Source organism: Symphalangus syndactylus, chromosome 3 (genome assembly GCF_028878055.3).
Source record: "Symphalangus syndactylus isolate Jambi chromosome 3, NHGRI_mSymSyn1-v2.1_pri, whole genome shotgun sequence".
Classification (NCBI taxonomy): Eukaryota; Metazoa; Chordata; class Mammalia; order Primates; family Hylobatidae; genus Symphalangus; species Symphalangus syndactylus.
The window spans coordinates 119,798,338-119,821,245 of NC_072425.2; the positions used below are offsets into that span (position 1 = coordinate 119,798,338).

The 22,908-nt window shown below is 39.8% G+C and overlaps 1 long non-coding RNA gene and 1 pseudogene across 1 annotated transcript in view; one reads left to right on the forward strand and one right to left on the reverse strand.

The window, feature by feature from the left end:
• The window catches only part of LOC129479573 (uncharacterized), a 58,639-nt gene that overhangs the window by 19,443 nt on the left and 16,288 nt on the right, over nucleotides 1-22,908 (forward strand). The gene's annotated exons all lie outside the window — the stretch shown is intronic.
• LOC129479570 (casein kinase I-like) lies at nucleotides 4,207-5,208 on the reverse strand (annotated as a pseudogene).

The following is a 22,908-nucleotide window of genomic DNA, read 5'->3' on the forward strand; positions in this document are numbered from 1 at the left end:
GCAGAGCTTTTAGTCCATTGTTCAGAATTCAAACTATATTCCATTGTTGCAGAATTTTTCTGTTTTTCACAAAGTGAAATGTTCTGTAAGCCTACTACCCAGTTCTTTTTAATTACTCTTAACTACTCATGCCTCAGCCATAATTCTTTCTTTATTTTTTTATTATTATACTTTTTGAGACAGAGCCTTGCTCTGTTGCCCAGGCTGGAATGCAGTGGCATAACCATGGCTCGTTGCAGCCTCCACCTTCTGGGCTCAAGTGATCCTCCCACATCAGCCTCTCAAGTAGCTGGGACTACAGCTCTCATACAGCAACTGGGGGACTACAGGTGTATGCCACCACAGCTAGCTAATTATTATTAGTAGTATGTTTGTAGAGACAGGGTCTTGCCTGTCAAACTCCTAGCCTCAAGTGACCCTCCCTCCTCAGCCTCCTAAAGTTATAATCATTTATGATGACCATTGGGCTGGTCAGCTGGTTTTCCTTGAATCAGTCAATTCTTTTTTTTTTTTTCTATTGAGACAGAGCCTCACTCTGTCGCCCAGGCTAGAGTGCAGTGGCATGATCTTGGCTCATTGCAACCTCCACTTCCCAGGCTCAAGCAATTCTCCTGCCTCAGCCTCCCAAGTGGCTGGGATTACAGGCATGCGCCACCATGCCTGTCTAAGAATCAGTCAATTCTTATGAGTTCTCACTGAAAGAAATAACATTTAACCTTTACTGGGCTCTCTATACCTTTAACATACAAAACTATTTTATCCTCACAATAATCCAGTTAGGGTGGATACTATTATTTTTATTTCATAGATGAAGAAACTGGGACAACTTTTCATGACTAAATCTTTTGTCCAAGACGGTTCCTCTAGCAAATAGTAGAGACAGAAACTTGAAAAAGGTCTTTGGCTGCAAAACCAGGTAATTCAGCTCTGAATACAAAAGATTAATCCCTTCAGACATCTTTTGATACTTGACACTGAGATGCATTTTTTAGTTCTAATAGAAAATTATTGATGAAACCACCAGTAAGACTGCACAGTCCCTTTTTGCTTAAACTGACATCTTCTCCTGTGAATTGTACCCTTCTCTCTCAAGGGTGTTTCTTGCTTTTGGCACAGATTCTTTCCCTCATCCTGTGAACGTGGCTGCTCTGTGAAATACATGAAGGAGCACAACCCTAACAATTGTTGCAATCCGTAACTCCTTGAGCATCACTTTTCTCTTTATCATCAGCCTTATTACTTAACTTGGATCTTGACCTTGACCTCACCCCCTTGTAGTACATTTTCAAACATTACTATTAACATCCACCATTTTAAAAAAGTCAGATGGCTTTTCTTTCAGTTCACATTTTCATCAGTCCTTTTTAGCGTTCAATGCTCAGTCTTGGAAACCCTTAGCTTGGAGTTTCTGCACTTTATTTTTCTCCCTGTACCTTTCTGATTATTTCCCCTCCTTTGCTGGTGTCTCCTTCCTTCCCTTCCTCCTGAATTTTGCCATTCACCAATGTCCTGTTTTGAGTCTTCACTTTTAATCTCTGACCACTATTTCTCCAGGACAGTGTCATCTATTCCCGTAACTTCACCCAACATCCCCACAAAAATGCCAAACTCGAGCCCTACTGTTTTCCTGAACTCCTGTCGCATAGTTTTCACTGCCACCAGGACACTTCCATCTGGATAGATCTGGTTTCATTTCCTTTTAAACCAAGACTCCTTTTCCTCCTTATATACTTCTTACCTAGCACAGCTTGCTAAATCACAGACCTGTGTTCAAATGCCAACTCTGCCAATTACTAGCTAAATGACCAATTATTCAACCTTTTTATTTTCTTATCTCAAAAATGGAAATAATAACAGCACCTGCCTTAGATGGTTGTTTGGAGACTAAAATAATACATATAAAATATATTAGTACAATGACTGGCACACAGTGAACACACACAAAATATTTGTAATTATTTTTATGAATAAAATGCTTCAGCGGTGTCCATTGTCTAGCATGGCAAAAGGAACAACCAGCAGAGTAAACAGACAACTCACAGCGTGGGAGAAAATCCTCACAATTGATATATCTGACAAAAGACTAATATCCAGAATCTACAACAAACTCAAATAAATTAGCAAGAAAAAAACAAACAATGTCATCAAAAAGTGGGCTAAGGACATGAACAGACAATTCTCAAGATATATAAATAGCCAAAAAACGTATGAAAATATGCTCAACATCACTTATGATCAAGGAAATGCAAATCAAAACTACAATGTGATACCATCTTAATCATGCAAGAATGGCCATAATCAAAAAATAAAAAACAGTAGATGTTGGCATGGGTGCGGTGAACAGGGAACACTTCTACACTGCTGATGGAAATGTAAACTAGTACAGCCGCTATGGAAAACAGTGTGGAGCTTCCTTAAATAACTAAAAGTAGAACTACCATTTGATCCAGCAATCCCACTACTGGGTATCTACCCAGAGGAAAAGAAGTAAATTACACGAAAAAGATACTTGCATATGCATGTTTATACCAGCACAATTCGCAATTGCAAAAATGTGGAACCAACCCACATGCCCATGAATCAACAAGTGAATAAAGAAACTGTGATATATATATGATATGATGGAATACTATTTATATGATATATATAATAACTGTATATACTATAATATATACTATATATATAGTATATATATTATATATGATAGAATACTATTATATATGACGGAATACTACTCAGCCATAAAAAGGAATGAATTAATGGCATTTGCAGCAACCTGGATGAGATTAGAGACTGTTCTTTTAAGTGAAGTAACACAGGAATGGAAAATCAAACATCATATCTTCTCACTCATAAGTGGGAGCTAAGCTGTCAAGATGCAAAGGCATAAAAATGACACAATGGACTTTGGGGACTCAGGAGGAAAGGGTGGGAAGGGGGTGAGGGATAAAAGACTACAAGTTGAGTATATACTGCTCAGGTAATGGGTGCACTAAAATCTCACAAATCACCACTAAAGAACTTACACTTGTAACCAAACACCACCTGTTCCCCAATAGCCTATAGAAATAAAAAATTAATTTTTAAAAAGCAAAACAGATATAAACTAACTTTAGCACTTAAGACCTTCCATGCTCAGGTCTAAAAAGGACTTACCGGTCCCACTTCCCTCTCATCCTACCCCCTTATAAGCAAAGTGAATTACATTGTTTCCTAAATGTGCCTTGCACCTATCCTGCTTTTTTATATTTTTTATTCTCCTCTATTTCCACTTAATAGAAGTCTACCCATTCTGCAAGGCTCAATCTAAATATTACTTCACTGATAATTTCCTCCATTACCTTTCTCCCTTTGTGAGATAGTTTTTTTTTTTTTTACAGAAAGTTTTTAGCTTTCAATGAACTTGTAAACAAAAAAAAGTTCCCATTTCAAAATAAAAACAAAATCCCAGATCATATAGATGTTTACAGTGATTACATTTATCTAAGCAACATACATACATGTTTAGTCGTAAGATGTTAACTAAATTTCTGTGACAAATATGCTTTTTTAAATAACAAGAACTTTATAAAATTAATGCAGAGTCCTGAGAATAACCTAGTAGTCACTTAGTTTTTCTTACATCTTCACTTTGGATGCTGTTATTTCTAGCACGAGTGAGCAGGCAGAGTCTTTCATATGCTCAAACAATGGAATATTTGGTTGCTACCATATCAATTGGCTTTCAAGCAACAAGACAACCATTTTAAGAATGTTTTAAGTGAAGAACTTGCAAACCCCAGGGATGGAAAAATGCTAAGAATGCAAAATTGTGAGCACTTACAACCATCACAACTGTGGCTGAAGACTTTATCTCCTTCTTCTTAAATGAGATCTCAAAGTAGTATAGTTCAAAACAAAAGGTTTTAACAAAAAAATTGACATATGCCTAATTTCTCCACTAATTTGTGTGAGTCAAACATTTAATTTTTCTACTTGAAAAAGATGCAATAGGAAACTGGACACCATGTTTCACTATCTCAGTTAATATTCACAATTACAGCAGCTGCAATTCAGGATGCAGCATTACCTGTGCTGCCCAGAGTCAGTTCATACTGAAATTAAGTTCCTAACACCAAGTAGATGGTTGCAACTACCATTGGCTAGTGTACGTATGAAATAAAATTTCTAGCAGCAACAAATGCCAGATCAAAAGCAACAGATCACCTGCTCTGCTTCTTCTGTTCCTCAGCTCATGCTTAGAAACCTGTGGGGGTTTGGGCCTGCTGACCCTGCCCACTGGAAGAGGCTGTCTGCTGCACTACTTTCAGCTTTAACATTGTCCAATAAAACGTTTAGTCGTATTGGTGATTCAGGGTCCTAGAAAGAATGCGGAATAGCTGTCTGAGATACACCTCATCCGGGACTTCCTCAAAGTGTTGTCCGCGATTATAGTTTAAGCACATGGCAAATTCTGCAGGAAACCCCTTACATAAAACTTCAACAGGAGTGGGCATCTTCTTTTCACTAATCTTTTCATATTTTGTTTCTTTGTTGCGGACTTTAGTCCTTGCCATGGCAAACTCGTTCTGTTAAAACACATCAAAACAGCCTAAGGATTCCACGTCATCTCTGTGACTCTGCTCAATACCAAGATGTGCATTGATGCTGGCACATCGGGCAGTGCTAGTGAGATTTTTATGTTACCTGCACAGTATGTGTTGCCTTGTCCTGCTGTTGTTGTATTTTTTGACCAAACCAGAATCAATAAGGAATAACTTACTACAGTGATGCCCAATACCTTTAGGGAGTTATCTGGTTTAATGTCTCTGTGTATAAAATTGTTCGTATGCACATACTCAATTTTATTGATCGTCTGGTCAGCTAACATAAGTACAGTTTTCATTGTGAACCTTCTTGAAGAGAAATTGAAGAGGTCTTCGAGGCTAGGTCCCAGAAGGTCTATGACTGGTACGTTGCAGTCTTTTTCCTGATCATACCACGGTATGTGGGGGATGCCGACCCTACCTTGAATCTTACAGAGTTTGCTTTCCTACAGTAACTGGGGATGCCTGGCCTTTTGAGATTCTAGCTTCACTGCCAGTTCCTCGCCATTGGTGATGCTGATGGCCAGATAAAGGTCCCAGAAGGAGCCAGACCTATCTTCCTTACTAGTTTATATTTCCCTCAAACAATAAATTTGTCCTTGGATCCGCTGCTGCTCGCCATCCTGAGAGATGAAGACGGAGGCTGAGGCCAAGTCCAGACGCCTCTGAGAGGAGGACGGAGGCCTCTGGGGCTCCTCCACGGCGGAAGGTGGCAGGAAACGGGACATGGAACAAGGAGGCCTCCCTCATATTCGCGGCCCAGAATCAGCTGAGGGAGAACCTGATCACCGCTGCTCAGTCAGGTTTCTTGTTGCTGGGCTGCAGTTTGTGAAAGGGTTCTTGCAGTTACAAGGCTGGGCCACTTGTTTCTGGGCGGCGCCACTGCCTTGTTGTCTCAGCTATGTGCCGGCTGGAAAAAGGGGTGCGGTGAGCTAGGGCAGGGATACCATTGCCACCACTGCCAGCAGCTCCAGCCCGGAAGGACCCCTGTCCCTCTGCCGAAGCCGCCGTCTTGTTACTCCAGCTCCAGCCCAATAGTTTCACTCTGAATTTTCTTAGCGCATTACACTTTCTTAAAGCCCTTTTCATATTTTCCTTATCTTCACCTCATTCTCTTAATGGAAGGTAATTCGTTGAAAAAAGGCTGATGTTTTCATTGTGTCCCTGCCCATTCTCCAAGGCTTACCAGCTGCTTTGTAGAAACTTGCTCCACAGGGGAAATGTTAGGTTACATGCAATAGAATAGAAAAAGTGGCACTTAGTACTTTTGAGGGTAAGTGTCCCTTCTTTCAGTAAGAGTTCTTTCACTTTGCAAGTCTGAGGGAAAGCATAGTGACTATGTATGCTGAAGTGGTTTGATACGGTTTGGCTGTGTCCCCACCCAAATCTCATCTTGAATTGTAGGTCCCATAATTCTCACATGTCTTGGGAGTGGTCCTGTGGGAAGTAATTGAATCATGTGGGCGGGTCTTTCCCGTGCTATTCTTCTGATAGTGAATCAGTCTCACAAGATGTGATGGTTTTAAAAAGGGGGAGTTCCCCTGCACATGCTCTCTTCCCTAGCACCATGTAAGACCCTGACTTTGCTCCTCATTCGCCTTCTGCCAGGATTATGAGGCCTCCCCAGCCATGTGGAACTGTGAATCAATTAAATCTCTTTCCTTTTTAAATTACCCAGTCTTGGGTATGTCTTTATTAGCAGCGTGAGAACAGACTAATACATGGTTAAACCCAAGAAACCATAGTGAACTCTTAAAGAAAATATATTTATCAGACTGTCTCAGTATATGTGGACAACATGGTAGTTAAGTATCCCCTGGACTTTTGTATGAACAAATTGAAAGACTGAACTCACTCCCACTTAGTAAGCACGTCTGATCTACAAGGCTAGAAATTGCAAAAATAATCAGACACCAATTTAGCTCTTAGAAGTTAATTCGCTCATGAAATGGATGCAGCCTAATTATTGCATAAATTATTATTTCTTCAAGTAGCTGTTAAAATCTTAGGTGTAAATTCCCATTATGCCAATGAATATTTATACGGTATATATCTCCAAAAATATTATGGAAGACAGGGAAAATAAGATTCAAAATGCAAGTATGTGCTTCCTAGGCAATTTATCCAGAAATCTATTAATGGCCAAAACAAATTTAATCAAAGTCGTTTTTTACTACTCTTTTAGTTCTGGCACTTCTTCCTACTGATAATAGATCTTGTCATATTGGCATAACTAATATCTGTTGGGCATTCTTGGAGAGGTAATTGGAGAGGGATTTAAAGGATCTGTGTGGTTAGACAGCTGTCTGGACTATTTCAATAAGCCCTGCCTGCGAGGGTCCTTTGTTGAGTCTTGGGGAGCTGATAAAATTGAATGATTCTTAAGCCATTTTATACACCAAAACATGAGTAGGTATTTGTTGGGATTTGGCTTAAGGCTGAGGACATGCAACTAGTCAGTTTCAGAATCACATAATGCATTGTGGAGAATTTTGGAGATTCATTCTATTTCAGAAAGGAGACCAAATTACCTACTCTCCGAATTGTCTCATAAAAAAATTTAATCCTAGAGATCAATTGAAAAGGAAATCAACTTCTGCTTCCCTATTTCGTATTAGTGGTCCTTGAAGTTAGGGTAATATAAATGTATTATTTCCCATTTAAATCACATGCAATGAAAAGAGTTTCTGACACAGAATAGCAGAATACATGCTAAATAAGAGTTAGATTTATTATTTTTATTTTTGTGTGTGCTTTCTCAACTAAATTCCGATTCAGGTAAAATGCAGAGATAGCCTCAGCCTATCACCCTGCAACTAGACTCTGTGGGTTCTGCAGCGAAGCTGATAGAAAACAGTGCCCTATCTTTAGGCACAGCCTAGTTCTCCTCTGGGGTCTTGGGAAAGAAAACTAGGTTTCCAGGCCACACAGCTTTCAAAAATAGAATGCCTATGGTGGAATGGAAGAATATGTATAGATAGAATGCATGGGACAAAATAGTTTTTATAGAAATCTTCTCTCAGGATTATAGCCAGAACCCCTCAGAAAACTCTATCTTAAAAGCTACACAACTGGAGCTTCTGTTTGTTTTCTTCCCTGGCTTTAAGGCTCAGCTTGAGGTCATAAGCCCCCATGAGGTCCCCCAGTGTCTTCTGCTACCGAGCTGTCCTAGTGCCCTGCTGTCTATGTTATAAGAGCAAATCTACATACTATTTACATGGAAGGTTAGTGCAGTCTTTCTATAAAAAGGTACCAGTGCATGTTACATATTTTACTTACACACATTTGGGTCTTTATGACTCATTATCTGTAAATATACCTGTCTATGTAACTATACATATATAAGTGTATTTAACACAGTCCCAGCAAAATTATATATACATATAATTCTATAGACAGAGTATGTCATAGGATAATATACTGAGATATAAAATTATATTTTCCTCTATATTTTTCCCTGAATTTGCCAAGAACTATGTATCTCCTAGTCTCAGAGGTGTCTTCAGGACTTCAGTTGAAACCTACATGAAGGCAATATCTCTTTTCAACTTTTGGAAAAGCCTGAGCTCATAGGAAGAGGTTGTCAGATGTCTTCAACTAAGAGGGGAAAGGAAAAAGGTTTCAGGGAGGCATGAGAGAGGGAGAGGTTTCCTTAAACTGGAAAGAGGAACATCTGGGCTGTTTCCACCAGGCATAAAGACCCTTGCTCTACTTCTAGGTCCTTGGAAACTCCCGGGGGTAGTTGTGAGGTAGGCCTAAGGAGGCAGGATCCCGCAGATCTGGATCCTTAGAGGGTGTGAGTGAGGAAAAATGGAAACTCATACGTTGTCTTCTCCAAAACTCCAGTAGGTGGCAGAATGGAAATTTAAACCCGGGGCTCATTCCAAAGTCAATGCACGTTCCAATCTCAGTGCTTTTTAGTTGTAGTGAGTGAAGATAGTTATCTCGTATGTGGAAGGGGGATGTGTAGGGGATTTATTTTTCAACTATTCTCCAAAGGATGTGATAGACAAAGTGCAGAATTTGGAGTTAAATGATACAGGTTTGAATCACAGCAGAGCAACATTGGGTGTTATCTGCAAAAAGGAAATAATAATGCTTATACCATTTATTTATGATGTAATTGAACTGATAAGTACTTTGCAAATTGAATGACTACATATGTTGTTTTTACTACCTTCTGACCTTTAAGACTGTTTCCCATGATCAGGTACTACACAGCAATAAAAGGTAAACAGGAATTCACAGACATATAACTCATTTCCTTAGTCTATGGCATTTTCTTGAACTAAAAAAAGAAATTTGTCTTTAGAATATTAATCAAAATACTACCTGTATGCAGGTATTACAAATTCTATGTACTCCCATTCACTAGTACTCCAAGCAGCTTGATTACAAACGTTGAATTACCAGATGTACACAGAAACAGAACGTAGAACTGGAAACAGCATTCTTGAGTGAAAAAAAAGTTGATTTTTGTATAGGGCAGATTTGGATTCAAAACTTGAGTTTGCAACTTTTAAGACTTATATCCTTGGGTATGTTAACCTTTCTAATACTGTTTTCTCACCTATACGGTGGAAATAATAATATTAATATCCACCACGACAGTTTTGAGGATAATTAAATCCCCAAATGCAAACGTACATCATGCTTGTCACATAATAGCAGCTCAATAAATATTAATTTCTCTTAGAGTGGAAAGACACCTAAAATCACCTACTTTATTCCTCTTACATTGCAGATGAGGAAACTGAGCCCCTAAATTTTCATTTGTTTTTATTTCATTGGGAGCATAACTTTTGGAACTATGGCTCAAGTGTCTTGGTTAGAATATTTCAACACACTAAATATTGATAACTAAATGATTTTCTAAAATGTAAATTAAGTATGATTCTTGAGGAAATTGTTATAATGCAATGAGGTAAAGCAAGTCCATTGGAATATAATTTTCTGTTAAATGTACATCATGAACCAACACAATGAGTTACCTTCTTTAATAATTTTGGAATCTTGCCTGCGAGGCAGCCATATGATAAAGTGTTATATTATCATCATCACTTTCATTGCTATGAGCTAAATGTGATTCTAAGAATAAATGCAAAGGCAGCAGATTCCTTAGTTGCATAAATCATCGCCAGGAAGTCATGCATCATACTTCCCACCTTTAGTTTTATCTTAGGAAAGTGAAAATATCCCCTTAATCATGAGGATTATTGATGAATATAGTTATATTAAGAATCAGCTTCCTGTTATGCTGTGATCTGTCACTTGCGAGGACCGTACCCCAGGGTGGAATGTTCCCCAGAGCAGCTCTTTTTTCTACTGACCTACAGGGATTACGTGACCTATGTGGATCCTCACGTACCTCTCTTTGGTAAATTCTTGAAAGGTCAGGGTGTTTATAGCCATATATTTTTTGCCCCTTTATGAAGCACCTTTAATCTATTTCAGAAATGCTTTAGACATTTACTTTTTGTGCAGGGTAAATTAGCAAGGTGTGTTAACAGTTTAATTTGGTGTTGATAGCCTGACTACTTTCAAAATAGATTTGCTGATGCAACTGAATAATTATTCACTGACAGAAGTAATTGATTAATGGGCTTTGAGGATAATTTTCACAATTGTTACATTTAAAGAAATTTAATGTTCATAATTAGAAAATTACTTCATATTCTTCCCTCTACACTATAACTCAGAAAAGACCATATTTCCTACTGTAGTCAAACCCTGTAATTTCCTAGATATGACGTGTTCTGTCATATCTTAATGCCATTGCCTATGCTCTTCCTTTCCTCTTCACACTTGGCCTGATAGACTCCTACTACTTCTTCACACCCAGGATCAAGCATTGCTGCCTTGCCAAACTTATTCATTCATTCAACAAAAGTTTAATGAGCATCGACTAAGTCAGGGGCTTGATGCTGGGCATGGTCCAATGTGCCCATATGGGGTGCATTTGAGTGGGCAGCTACAGTGTGCTGTGTGTGAATGGAGGCACATAAGAGGAGGAATGAACACGGCCAGTGGGCAGAGTTGGCAAGGTCTCAGAATGTCCCCAAAGATGGTAACCCCTGAGCTGTGTCTTCAAGTGCAAGACAAATAGGAGAACAGTGTGATCATTTTCATCAGGAACCATTTGATTGGAAGGCAATCCTTCCATTTGGTTGGAACACCAAACTGAATTAAAGGGAGGATTATTTTAAAGAATCAGAGGAATCCGATGGAATCCATTAAGGAGAAGCACTTTGAAGGGAGGCATTGGGCAAGTGGAATTAGATTTCTTAGAACCCTCCACCAGCTTTCCTCACTGGTCTCTAACTCATTTCGCACCACTCAGAACACTATCATTCCTGTTACCATCTGGGTGGGGCAGAGCATTCAATTGTTGCAATTCAGCCAGGTACATGACTAATTTCTAGACACATCTTGGGTAGTCTGAATGTGAATAACAGATTGTAGGCCTTTCTTTTCTTTTTTCTTTTCTTTTCTTTTCCCTCCCTCCCGCCCTCCCTCCCTCCCTTCCTCTCTCTCTCTCTCTTTCTTTCTCTCTCTTTCTCTCTTTCTTCTTTCCTTTCTTTCCTCCCTTCCTTCTTTCCTTCCTTCCTTCCTTCCTTCCTTCCTTCCTTCCTTCCTTCCTTCCTTCTTTCTACATTTCTAATTATACTTTAAGTTCTAAGATACATGTGCAGAACATGCAGGTTTGTTACATAGGTATACATGTGCCATGGTGGTTTGCTGCACCCATCAACCCGTCATCTACATTAGATATTTCTCCTAATGTTATCCCTTACCTTGCCCCCCACCCCCCAACAGGCCCTGGTGTGTGATGTCCCCCTCCCTGTGCTCTGATATGTTCTCATTGTTTAACTCCCACTTATGAATGAGAACATGAAGTGTTTGGTTTTCTGTTCCTGTGTTAGTCTATGGAAAATGATGGTTTCCAGCTTCATCCATGTCCCTGCAAAGGACATGAACTCAATCTTTTTTATGACTGCATAGTATTCCATGGTGTATATGTGTCACATTTTCTTCATCTAGTCTATCACTGGTGGGCATTTGGGTTGGTTCCAAGTCTTTGCTATTGTGAATAGTGCTGCAGTATACATACGTGTGCATGTGTCTTTATAGCAGAATGATTTATAATCCTTTGGGTATATACCCAGCACTGGGATTGCTGAGTCAGATGGTATTTCTGGTTCTGAAACCCTGAGCATCTCCACACTGTCTTCCACAATGGTTGAACTAATTTACACTCCCACCAACCGTGTAAAAGTGTTCCCATTTCTCCACATCCTCTCCAGCATCTGTTGTTTCCTGACTTTTTAATGATCGCCATTCTAACTGGTGTGAGATGGTATCTCATTTTGATTTTGATTTGCATTTCTCTAATGACCAATGATGAAGAGCTTTTTTTCATAGGTTTATTGGCCACATAAATGTCTTCTTTTGAAAAATGTCTGTTTATATCCTTTGCCCACTTTTTGATGGGGTTGTTTTTTTTTTTTCTTGTAAATTTAAGTTCCTTGTAGATGCTGGATATTAGCCCTTTGTTAGATGGATAGATTGCAAAAACTTTCTCCCATTCTGTAGGTTGCCTGTTCACTCTGATGATAGTTTCTTTAGCTGTGCAGAAGCTCTTTAGTTTACTTGGATCCCATTTGTCAATTTTGGCTTTTGTTGCCATTGCTTTTGGTGTTTTAGTCATGAAGTCTTTGTCCACACCTATGTCCTGAATGGTATTGCCTAGGTTTTCTTCTAGGGTTTTTTTATGGTTTTAGGTCTTACATTTAAGTCTTTAATCCATCCTGAGTTAATTTTTTTATAAGGTGAAGGAAGGGGTCTAGTTTCAGTTTTCTGCATATGGCTAGCCAGTTTTCCCAACATCATTTATTAAATAGGGAATTCTTTCCCCATTTCTTGTTTTTGTCAGGTTTGTCAAAGATCAGATGGTTGTAGATGTGTGATGTTACTTCTGAGGCCTCTGTTCTGTTCCATTGGTCTATATATCTGTTTTGGTATCAGTACCAAGCTGTTTTGGTTACTGTAGACTTGTAGTATAGTTTGAAGTCAGGTAACATGATGCCTCTAGCTTTGTCTTTTTGCTTAGGATTGTCTTGGCTATTTTTGGTTCCATATGAAATTTAAAGTAGTTTTTTTTCTAATTCTGTTAAGAAAGTCAATGGTAGCTTGATGGGGATGGCATTGAATCTATATATTACTTTGGGCAGTATGGCCCTTTTCATGATATTGATTCTTCTTATCCATGAGCATGGAATGTTTTTCCATTTGTTTGTGTCCTCTCTTATTTCCTTGAGCAGTGGTTTGTAGTTCTCCTTGAAGAGGTCCTTCGCATCCCTTGTAAGTTGGATTCCTAGGTATTTTATTCTCTTTGTAGCAATTGTGAATGGGCATTCACTCATGATTTGGCTGTTTGTCTATTATTGGTGTATAGGAATGCTCCTGATTTTTGCACATTCATTTTTTATCCTGAAACTTTGCTGAAGTTTCTTATCAGCTTAAGGAGTTTTTGGGCTGAGATGATGGGGTTTTCTAAATATACAATCACGTCATCTGCAAACAGACAATTTGACTTCCACTCTTCCTATTTGAATATGCTTTATTTCTTTCTCTTGCCTGATTGCCCTGCTATCTTTCAATATTGCACTGCAATAACTTTCAATACTATGTTGAATAGGAGTGTTGAGAGAGGGTATCCTTTGTCTTGTGCTGGTTTTCAAAGGGAATGCTTCCAGCTTTTGCCCATTCAGTATGATATTGGCTGTGGGTTTGTCATAAATAGCTCTTATTGAGATACATTCCATCAATACCTAGTTTATTTAGTGTTTTTAGCATGAAATGGTGTTGAATTTTATCTAAAGTCTTTTCTGCATCTATTGAAATAATCACGTGGTTTTTGCCTTTGGTTCTGTTTATGTGATGGATTACATTTATTGATTTGCATATGTTGAACCAGCCTTGCATCCCAGGGATGAAGTTGACTTGATCATCGTGGATAAGGTTTTTAATGTGCTGCTGGATTTGGTTTGCCAGTATTTTACTGAGGATTTTTGCGTCGATGTTCATCATGGATATTGGCCTAAAATTTTCTTTTTCTGTTGTGTCTCTGCCAGGTTTTGGTATCAGAGTGATGCTGGCCTCATAAAATGAGTTAGGGAGGAGTCCCTCTTTTTCTATTGTTTGGAATAGTTTCAGAAGGAATGGTACCAGCTCCTTTTTGTATCTCTGGTAGAATTCGGCTGTGAATTTTTCTGATCCTGGGCTTTTTATGGTTGGTAGGCTGTTAATTACTGCTTCAATTTCAGAGCTTGTTATTGGTCTATTCAGGGATTTGACTTCTTCCCAGTTTAGTCTTGGGAGGGTGTATGTGTCCAGGAATTTATCCATTTCTTCTAGATTTTCTAGTTTATTTGCATAGAGGTATTTATAGTATTCTCTGATGGTAGTTTGCATTTCTGTGGGATCAGTGGTATTTCCCCTTTATCATTTTTTATTGTGCCTATTTGATTCTTCTCTTTTCTTCTTTATTAGTCTGGCTAGTGGTCTAGCTCTTTTGTTAATCTTTTCAAAAAACCAGCTCCTGGATTCTTTGATTTTTTGAAGGGTTTTTTGTGTCTCTATCTCCTGCAGGTCTGCTCTGATCTTAGTTATTTATTGTCTTCTGCTGACTTTTGAATTTGTTTGCTCTTTCTTCTCTAGTTCTTTTAATTGAGATGTTAGGGTGTTGATTTTAGATCTTTCTGGTTTTCTCATGTGGGCACTTAATGCTATAAATTTCCCTCTTAACACTGCTTTAGCTGTGTCCCAGAGATTCTGGTACATTGTATCTTTTTTTCTCATTCGTTTCAAAGAACTTATTTATTCTTGCCTTCATTTCATTATTTATCCAGGAACAGGTTGTTCCGTTTCCATGTAGTTGTGTGGTTTTGAGTGAGTTTCTTAATCCTGAATTCTAATTTGATTGCACTGTGGTCTGAGAGACCGTTTTTTATTATTTCCATTATTTTGCATTTGCTGAGGAGTGTTTTACGTCGAGTTATGTGGTCAATTTTAGAAAAAGTGCTATGTGGTGCTGAGAAGAATGTATATTCTGTTGATTTGGGGTGGAAAGTTCTGTATATGTCTATTAGGTCCACTTGGTCCAGAGCTGAGTTCAAGTCCTAAATATCCTTGTTAATTTTCTGTCTCATTGATCTAATATTGACAGTGGGTTGTTAAATTTTCCCACTATTATTGTGTGGGAGTCTAAATCTCTTTGTAGGTCTCTAAGAATTTGCTTTATGAATCTGGGTGCTCCTGTATTGGGTGCATATATATTTAGGATAGTTAGCTCTTCGTGTTGTATTGATCCCTTTACCATTATGTAATGCCCTTGTTTGTCTTTTTTGATCTTTGTTAGTTTAAAGTCTGTTTTATCAGAGACTAGGATTGCAACCCCTGCTTTTTTTTTTTTTGCTTTCAATTTACTTCGTAAATATTCCTCTATCCCTTTATTTTGAGCCTATGTGTGTATTTGCATGTGAGATGGGTCTCCTGAATACAGCACACTAATGGGTCTTGACTCTTTATTTAATTTGCCAGTCTGTGTCTTTTAATTGGGGCATTTAGCCCATTTACATTTAAGGCTAATATTGTTATGTGTGAATTTGATCCTGTCATTATGATGCTAGCTGGTTATTTTGCCCATTAGTTGATGCAGTTTCTTCATAGTGTCGATGGTCTTTACATTTTGGTACGCTTTTGCAGTGGCTAGTACTGGTTTTTCCTTTCCATATTTAGTACTTGCTTCAGGAGCTCTTGTAAGGCAGGCCTGGTGATGACAAAATCTCTCAGCATTTGCTTGTCTGTAAAGGATTTTATTTCTGCTTCACTTGTGAAGCTTAGTTTGGCTGGATATGAAATTTTGGGTTGAAAATTCTTTTCTTTATGAATGTTGAATACTGGCCCCCATTCTCTTCTAGCTTGTCGGGTTTCTGCAGAGAGATCCACTGTTAGTGTAATATGCTTCCCTTTGTGGGTAACCCGACCTTTCTTTCTGGTTGCCCTTAACATTTTTTCCTCCATTTCAACCTTGGTGAATCTGATGATTATGTGTCTTGGGGTTGCTCTTCTCAGGGAGTATCTTTGTGGCGTTCGCTGTATTTCCTGAATTTGAATGTTGGCCTGTCTTACTAGGTTGAGGAAGTTCTCCTGGATAATATCGTGAAGTGTGTTTTCCAACTTGATTCCATTCTCCCCGTCACTTTCAGGTACACCAGTCAAATGTAGGTTTGGTCTTCTCACATAGTCCCTTATTTCTTGGAGGCTTTGTTCATTCCTTTTCATTCTTTTTTCTCTAATCTTATCATCATGTTTTATTTCATTAAGTTGATCTTCAATCTCTGATATCCTTTCTTCCACTTGATTGATTCAGCTATTGATACTTGTGTATGCTTCACGAAGTTCTTGTGCTGTGTTTTTCAGCTCTATCAGGTCATTTATGTTCTGCTCTAAACTGGTTATTCTAGTTAGCAGTTACTGTAACCTTTTATCAAGGTTCTTAGCTTCCTTGCATCGGGTTGGAACATGCTCCTTTAGCTCAGAGGAGTCTGTTGTTACCCACCTTCTGAAGCCTACTTCTGTCAGTTCATCAAACTCATTCTTCGTCCAGTTTTGTTCCCTTGCTGGTGAGAAGTTGTGATCCTTTGGAGGAGAAGAGGCATTCTGGTTTTAGGAATTTTCAGCCTTTTTGTGCTGTTTTTTCCTCATCTTCGTGGATTTATCTACCTTTGGTCTTTGATGTTGGTGACCTTTGGATGCGGTTTTTACGTGGGTGTCCTTTTGTTGATGTTGATGCTATTGCTTTCTGTTTGTTAGTTTTTCATCTGATGTTTAGGGCTCTCTTCTACAGGTCTGCTGAAGTTTGCTGGAGGTCCACTCCAGACCCTGTTTGCCTGGCTATCACCAGCAGAGGCTGCAGAACAGCAAAGATTGCTGTCTGCTCCTTCCTCTGGAAGCTTCGTCACAGAGGGGCACCTGCCAGATGCCAGCCAGAGCTCTCCTGTATGAGGTGTCTGTTGACCCCTGCTAGGAGATGTTTCCCAGTCAGGAGGCATGAGGGTCAGGGACCCACTTGAGGAGGCAGTTTGTCCCTTAGCAGAGCTCAAGCACTGTCCTGGGAGATATGCTGCTGTCTTCAGAGCTGACAGGCAGGAATGCTTAAGTTTGCTGAAGCTGTGCCCACAGCTGCTCGTTCCCCAAGGTGCTCTGTTCCAGGGAGATGGGAGTTTTAATCTATAAGCCCCTGACTGGGGCTTCTCCCTTTCTTTCAGAGATGCCCTGCCCAGAGAGGAGGAATCTAGAGAGGCAATCTGGCTACAGTGGCTTTGCCGCACTGGTTTCACACCCAGTTCGAACTTCCTGGTGGCTTTGTTTACACTGTGAGGGGAAAACCGCCTACTGGAGCCTCAGTAATGGTGGACGCCCCTCCCTGCACCAAGCTTGAGCGTCCCAGGTCGACTTCGGACTACTGTGCTGGCAGTGAGAATTTCAAACCAGTGGGTCTTAGCTTGTTGGGCTCCGTGCGGGTGGGATGCTCTGTGAAGACTACTCGGCTCTCTGGCTTCAGCCCCCTTTTCAGGGGAGTGCCTGGTTCTGTCTCGCTGGTGTTCCAGGCACCACTGGGGTACAAAAGAAAAAAAAAAAAAAAAAAAGAAAAAACTCCTGCAGCTAGCTTTGTGTCTGCTCAAATGGCCACCTAGTTTTGTGCTTGAAACCTAGGGCCCTGGTGGTGTAGGCACCAGAGGAATCTCCTGGTCTGTGGTTTACAAAGACCGTGGAAAAGCGTAGTATCTGCTCTGGAGTGCACTGTCCCTCATGGTACAGTCCCTCATGGTACAGTCCCTCACGGCACAGTCCCTCATGGCTTCCCTTGGCTAGGGGAGAGAGTTCCCCAACCCCTTGTGCTTCCCAGTTGAGGTGATGCCCCACCCTGCTTCTGCTTACCCTCCGTGGGCTGCACACATTGTCTAACCAGTCCCAATGAGATGAACCATGTACCTCAGTTGGAAATGCAGAAATCACCCAGCTTCTGCATTGGTCTCACTAGGAGCTGCAGACCAGAGCTGTTCTTATTTGGCCATCTTGCCTCTAAGTCTCAGGCCTTCTTTACTTTTTGACTTATTTTACTTACTTACTTATTTTCTGTAAGGAAATCTGGATTATAACATGTTCCTTTCATTATAGACTTTAGATGATGAGGAATAATCAACACCTTCAAATACATTTACTTTTTATCCAAAGACCTTAAAACTTCACCTTCAGGAAGCCCATGGCTTGGGTTCCAGGACACAGTTTAATACAGATGGCAGGTAATCAGCTGATGTTCCCCCCTCCTCAAGTACTGGCTTCGCTTTGACATAGTGTTTTACGCTGCCCTCCTGGGACCCCCACCACCAATTCCGCATTTCCTCTGAGGGTCTGTAGCTTGCCAACCCACTTTTAATTTATGTCTAAGCCTAAAATCTTTTTGTTGGGAGATCATTTACAGGGGATTTATAGTAAGGAACTTGAGGATTCTAATGGAATCTAATCTCAGGACAGCCTTCTTGAGAAATGGAAAGATTACAAGCTCTGTCTCTGTCTCTGTCATTCTGTCTCCCATCCCTCTGCCTTCTCTGTGTTTCTCTCTTTTTCTTACATAGACTTAACCTGAATGCTTGCTATGTTTTCTTTCTGTAGGCCCCTTCAAAGTGATGCTCCCCCTCCGTAACATCAGCCTGTGTGTGACCAGGACTCGCTATGGTTCTAATTCTGGTTCCAATCCTAGTTCATCTTGTGAATTTGATCATGGACATGTGTTCTGGGTCTATCATTTCTGATTCTGGGAAAGAGCACCTGACAGGCTCTGCTTTATTCTTGTGTTCTTCTCTAATCCAATCAACTAGAGCCACAGTGGTGAGGTTGCTGGTACAAGCATTATTGTCTAGGTCTGCCATATCCATGGGGACTTTGGAGGACATGTCAGAGACGGAAAAACAAATGGGCATGCATAACTATCATATCATTCACAATATTCCAGGCAGTGGGTACAGCAACCTTGAGGGCTGGAGAAAGAAGAGAGCTTGGTACATATAGGGAACTTCAAGTGGTTCCGAATGGCTGGAGTGTAGCATTTGGGGTAGGAGATAATAAGAGATGAGATGGAGCAGTAACCAGGGCTGGAATTACGAAGGGCTTTGATACCCTGCTAAGGAGTCGAAGTAGATAAAAAGTCAGGTTTTCTCTCCTTTGTTGGCTTTTACATCCTATACCATCTATTTGGAAGAGATACCACCCCTCCTTTCCTTGACTTACTAAGCATTTGCCCTTTGGGTCTCAGCTTAAATGTACCTTTTCGAAAATCCTTCCCTGATCTCCCAAGCCTGGTTAGTTGCTATGTGTTTTCCCAGCTCTGTGTGCCTGCACTAAATAGTACTCATATCCTGTATCCTGCTTGCCTATTCACTTTTCTGTCTCTCCTGCTAGGTATAAGCAGGAATCTTGTCTGAATATATCTTATATCCATAGCACAGTGCCTGGCAATCATAGACATTCTGTAAATGTCCTGTTTAAGGAATGAATACATCAGTGAATGAATGAGATGGACACAAATCAAGCAACCTCAAGTATCCCTTTCCTTGCTTGAGGTTAAGCCTGGCCTTGCTTCTTAGTTAGACTGACTGAAGCCCTCTCAGCCTCTAATCCTTGAGGAATGAAGACCCTCCTGCAGATTCTCTGGTCCCAACCTGGGGACTCTGAATATTCTCCCCAGACACTACTCTCTTCCCTGCTCCTTCCTCTGGAAGCTTCATCCCAGAGGGGTGAGAAGGGTTTTTTTTATTTATTTATTTTTTTATTATTATAGTTTAAGTTTTAGGGTACATGTGCACAATATGCAGGTTTGTTACATATGTATCCATGTGCCATGTTGGTGTGCTACACCCATTAACTCGTCATTTAGCATTAGGTATATCTCCTAATGCTGTCCCTCCCCTCTCCCCCCACCCCACAAGAGTCCCCAGAGTGTGATGTGCCCCTTCCTGTGTCCATGTGTTCTCATTGTTCAATTCCCACCTATGAGTGAGAACACGCAGTGTTTGGTTTTTTGTCCTTGTGATAGTTTACTGAGAATGATGGTTTCCAGTTTCATCCATGTCCCTACAAAGGACATGAACTCATCATTTTTTATGGCTGCATAGTATTCCATGGTGTATATGTGCCACATTTTCTTAATCCAGTCTATCGTTGTTGGACATTTGGATTGGTCCCAAGTCTTTGCTATTGTGAATAGTGCCGCAACAAACATACGTGTGCATGTGTCTTTATAGCAGCATGATTTATAGTCCTTTGGGTATATACCCAGTAATGGGATGGCTGGGTCAAATGGTATTTCTAGTTCGAGATCCCTGAGGAATCGCCACACTGACTTCCACAATGGTTGAACTAGTATACAGTCCCACCAACAGTGTAAAAGTGTTCCTATTTCTCCAAATCCTCTCCAGCACCTGTTGTTTCCTGACTTTTTAATGATCGCCATTCTAACTGGTGTGAGATGGTATCTCATTGTGGTTTTGATTTGCATTTCTCTGATGGCCAGTGATGATGAGCATTTTTTCATGTGTTTTTTGGCTGCATAAATGTCTTCTTTTGAGAAGTGTCTGTTCATGTCCTTTGCTCACTTTTTGATGAGGCTGTTTGTTTTTTTCTTGTAAATTTGTTTCAGTTCATTATAGATTCTGGATATTGGCTCTTTGTCAGATGAGTAGGTTGTGAAAATTTTCTCCCATTTTGTAGGTTGCCTGTTCACTCTGATGGTAGTTTCTTTTGCTGTGCAGAAGCTCTTTAGTTTAATTAAATCCCATTTGTCAATTTTGGCTTTTGTTGCCATTGCTTTTGGTGTTTTAGACATGAAGTCCTTGCCCCTGCCTATGTCCTAAATGTCTAGGTTTTCTTCTAGGCTTTTTATGGTTTTAGGTCTAACATGTAAGTCTTTAATCCATCTTGAATTAATTTTTGTATAAGGTGTAAGGAAGGGATCCAGTTTCAGCTTTCTACATATGGCTAGCCAGTTTTCCCAGCACCATTTATTGAATAGGGAATCCTTTCCCCATTGTTTGTTTTTGTCAGGTTTGTCAAAGATCAGATAGCTGTAGATATGCAGCATTATTTCTGAGGGCTCTGTTTTGTTCCATTGATCTATGTCTCTGTTTTGGTACCAGTACCATGCTGTTTTGGTTACTGTAGCCTTGTAGTATAGTTTGAAGTCAGGTAGTTTGATGCCTCCAGCTTTGTTCTTTTGGCTTAGGATTGCCTTGGCGTTGTGGGCTCTTTTTTGGTTCCATATGAACTTTAAAGTAGTTTTTTCCAATTCTGTGAAGAAAGTCACTGGTAGCTTGATGGGGATGGCATTGAATCTATAAATTACCTTGGGCAGTATGGCCATTTTCATGATATTGATTCTTCCAACCCATGAGCATGGAATGTTCTTCCATTTGTTTGTATCCTCTTTTATTTCATTGAGCAGTGGTTTGTAGTTCTCCTTGAAGAGGTCGTTCACGTCCCTTGTAAGTTGGATTCCTAGGTATTTTATTCTCTTTGAAGCAATTGTGAATGGGAGTTCACTCATGATTTGGCTCTCTGTTTGTCTGTCATTGGTGTACAAGAATGTTTGTGACTTTTGTACATTGATTTTGTATCTGAGACTTTGCTGAAGTTGCTTACCAGCTTAAGGAGATTTTGGGCTGAGACAATGGGGTTTCCTAGGTATACAATCACGTCATCTGCAAACAGGGACAATTTGACTTCCTCTTTTACTAATTGAATACCCTTTATTTCCTTCTCCTGCCTGATTTCCCTGGCCAGAACTTCCAACACTATGTTGAATAGGAGTGGTAAGAGAGGGCATCCCTGTCTTGTGCCAGTTTTCAAAGGGAATGCTTCCAGTTTTTGCCCATTCAGTATGATATTGGCTGTGGGTTTGTCATAGATAGCTCTTATTATTTTGAGATATGTCCCATCAGTACCTAATTTTTGAGAGTTTTTAGCATGAAGGGTTGTTGAATTTTGTCAAAGGCCTTTTCTGCATCTATTGAGATAATCATGTGGTTTTTGTCTTTGCTTCTGTTTATATGCTGGATTACGTTTATTGATTTGCATATGTTGAAACAGCCTTGCATCCCAGGGATGAAGCCCACTTGATCATGGTGGATAAGCTTTTTGATGTGCTGCTGGATTTGGTTTGCCAGTATTTTATTGAGGATTTTTGCATCAATGTTCATCAAGGATATTGGTCTGAAATTCTCTTTTTTGGTTGTGTGTCTGCCAGGCTTTTGTATTAGGATGATGCTGGCCTCATAAAATGTGTTAGGGAGGATTCCCTCTTTTTCTATCGATTGGAATAGTTTCAGAAGGAATGGTACCAGTTCCTCCTTGTACCTCTGGTAGAATTCGGCTGTGAATCCATCATGTCCTGGACTCTTTTTGGTTGGTAAGCTATTGATTATTGCCACAAATTCAGAGCCTGTTATTGGTCTATTCAGAGATTCAACTTCTTCCTGGTTTAGTCTTGGGAGGGTGTATTTGTCGAGGAATTTATCCATTTCTTCTAGATTTTCTAGTTTATTTGCATAGAGGTGTTTGCAGTATTCTCTGATGGTAGATTGTATTTCTGTGGGATCGGTGGTGATATCCCCTTTATCACTTTTTAATGCATCTATTTGATTCTTCTCTCTTTTCTTCTTTATTAGTCTTGCTAGTGGTCTATCAATTTTGTTGATCTTTTCAAAAAACCAGCTCCTGGATTCATTAATTTTTTGAAGGGTTTTTTGTGTCTCTATTTCCTTCAGTTCTGCTCTGATTTTAGTTATTTCTAGCCTTCTGCTAGCTTTTGAATGTGTTTGCTCTTGCTTTTCTAGTTCTTTTAATTTTGATGTTAGGGTGTCAGTTTTAGATCTTTCCTGCTTTCTCTTGTGGGCATTTAGTGCTATAAATTTCCCTCTACACACTGCTTTGAATGTGTCCCAGAGATTCTGGTATGTTGTGTCTTTGTTCTTGTTGGTTTCAAAGAACATCTTTATTTCTGCCTTCATTTCATTATGTACCCAGTAGTCATTCAGGAGCAGGTTGTTCAGTTTCCATGTAGTTGAGTGGTTTTGAGTGAGTTTTTTAATCCTGAGTTCTAGTTTGATTGCACTGTGGTCCGAGAGACAGTTTGTTATGATTTCTGTTCTTTTACATTTGCTGAGGAGAGCTTTATTTCCAACTATGTGGTCAATTTTGGAAT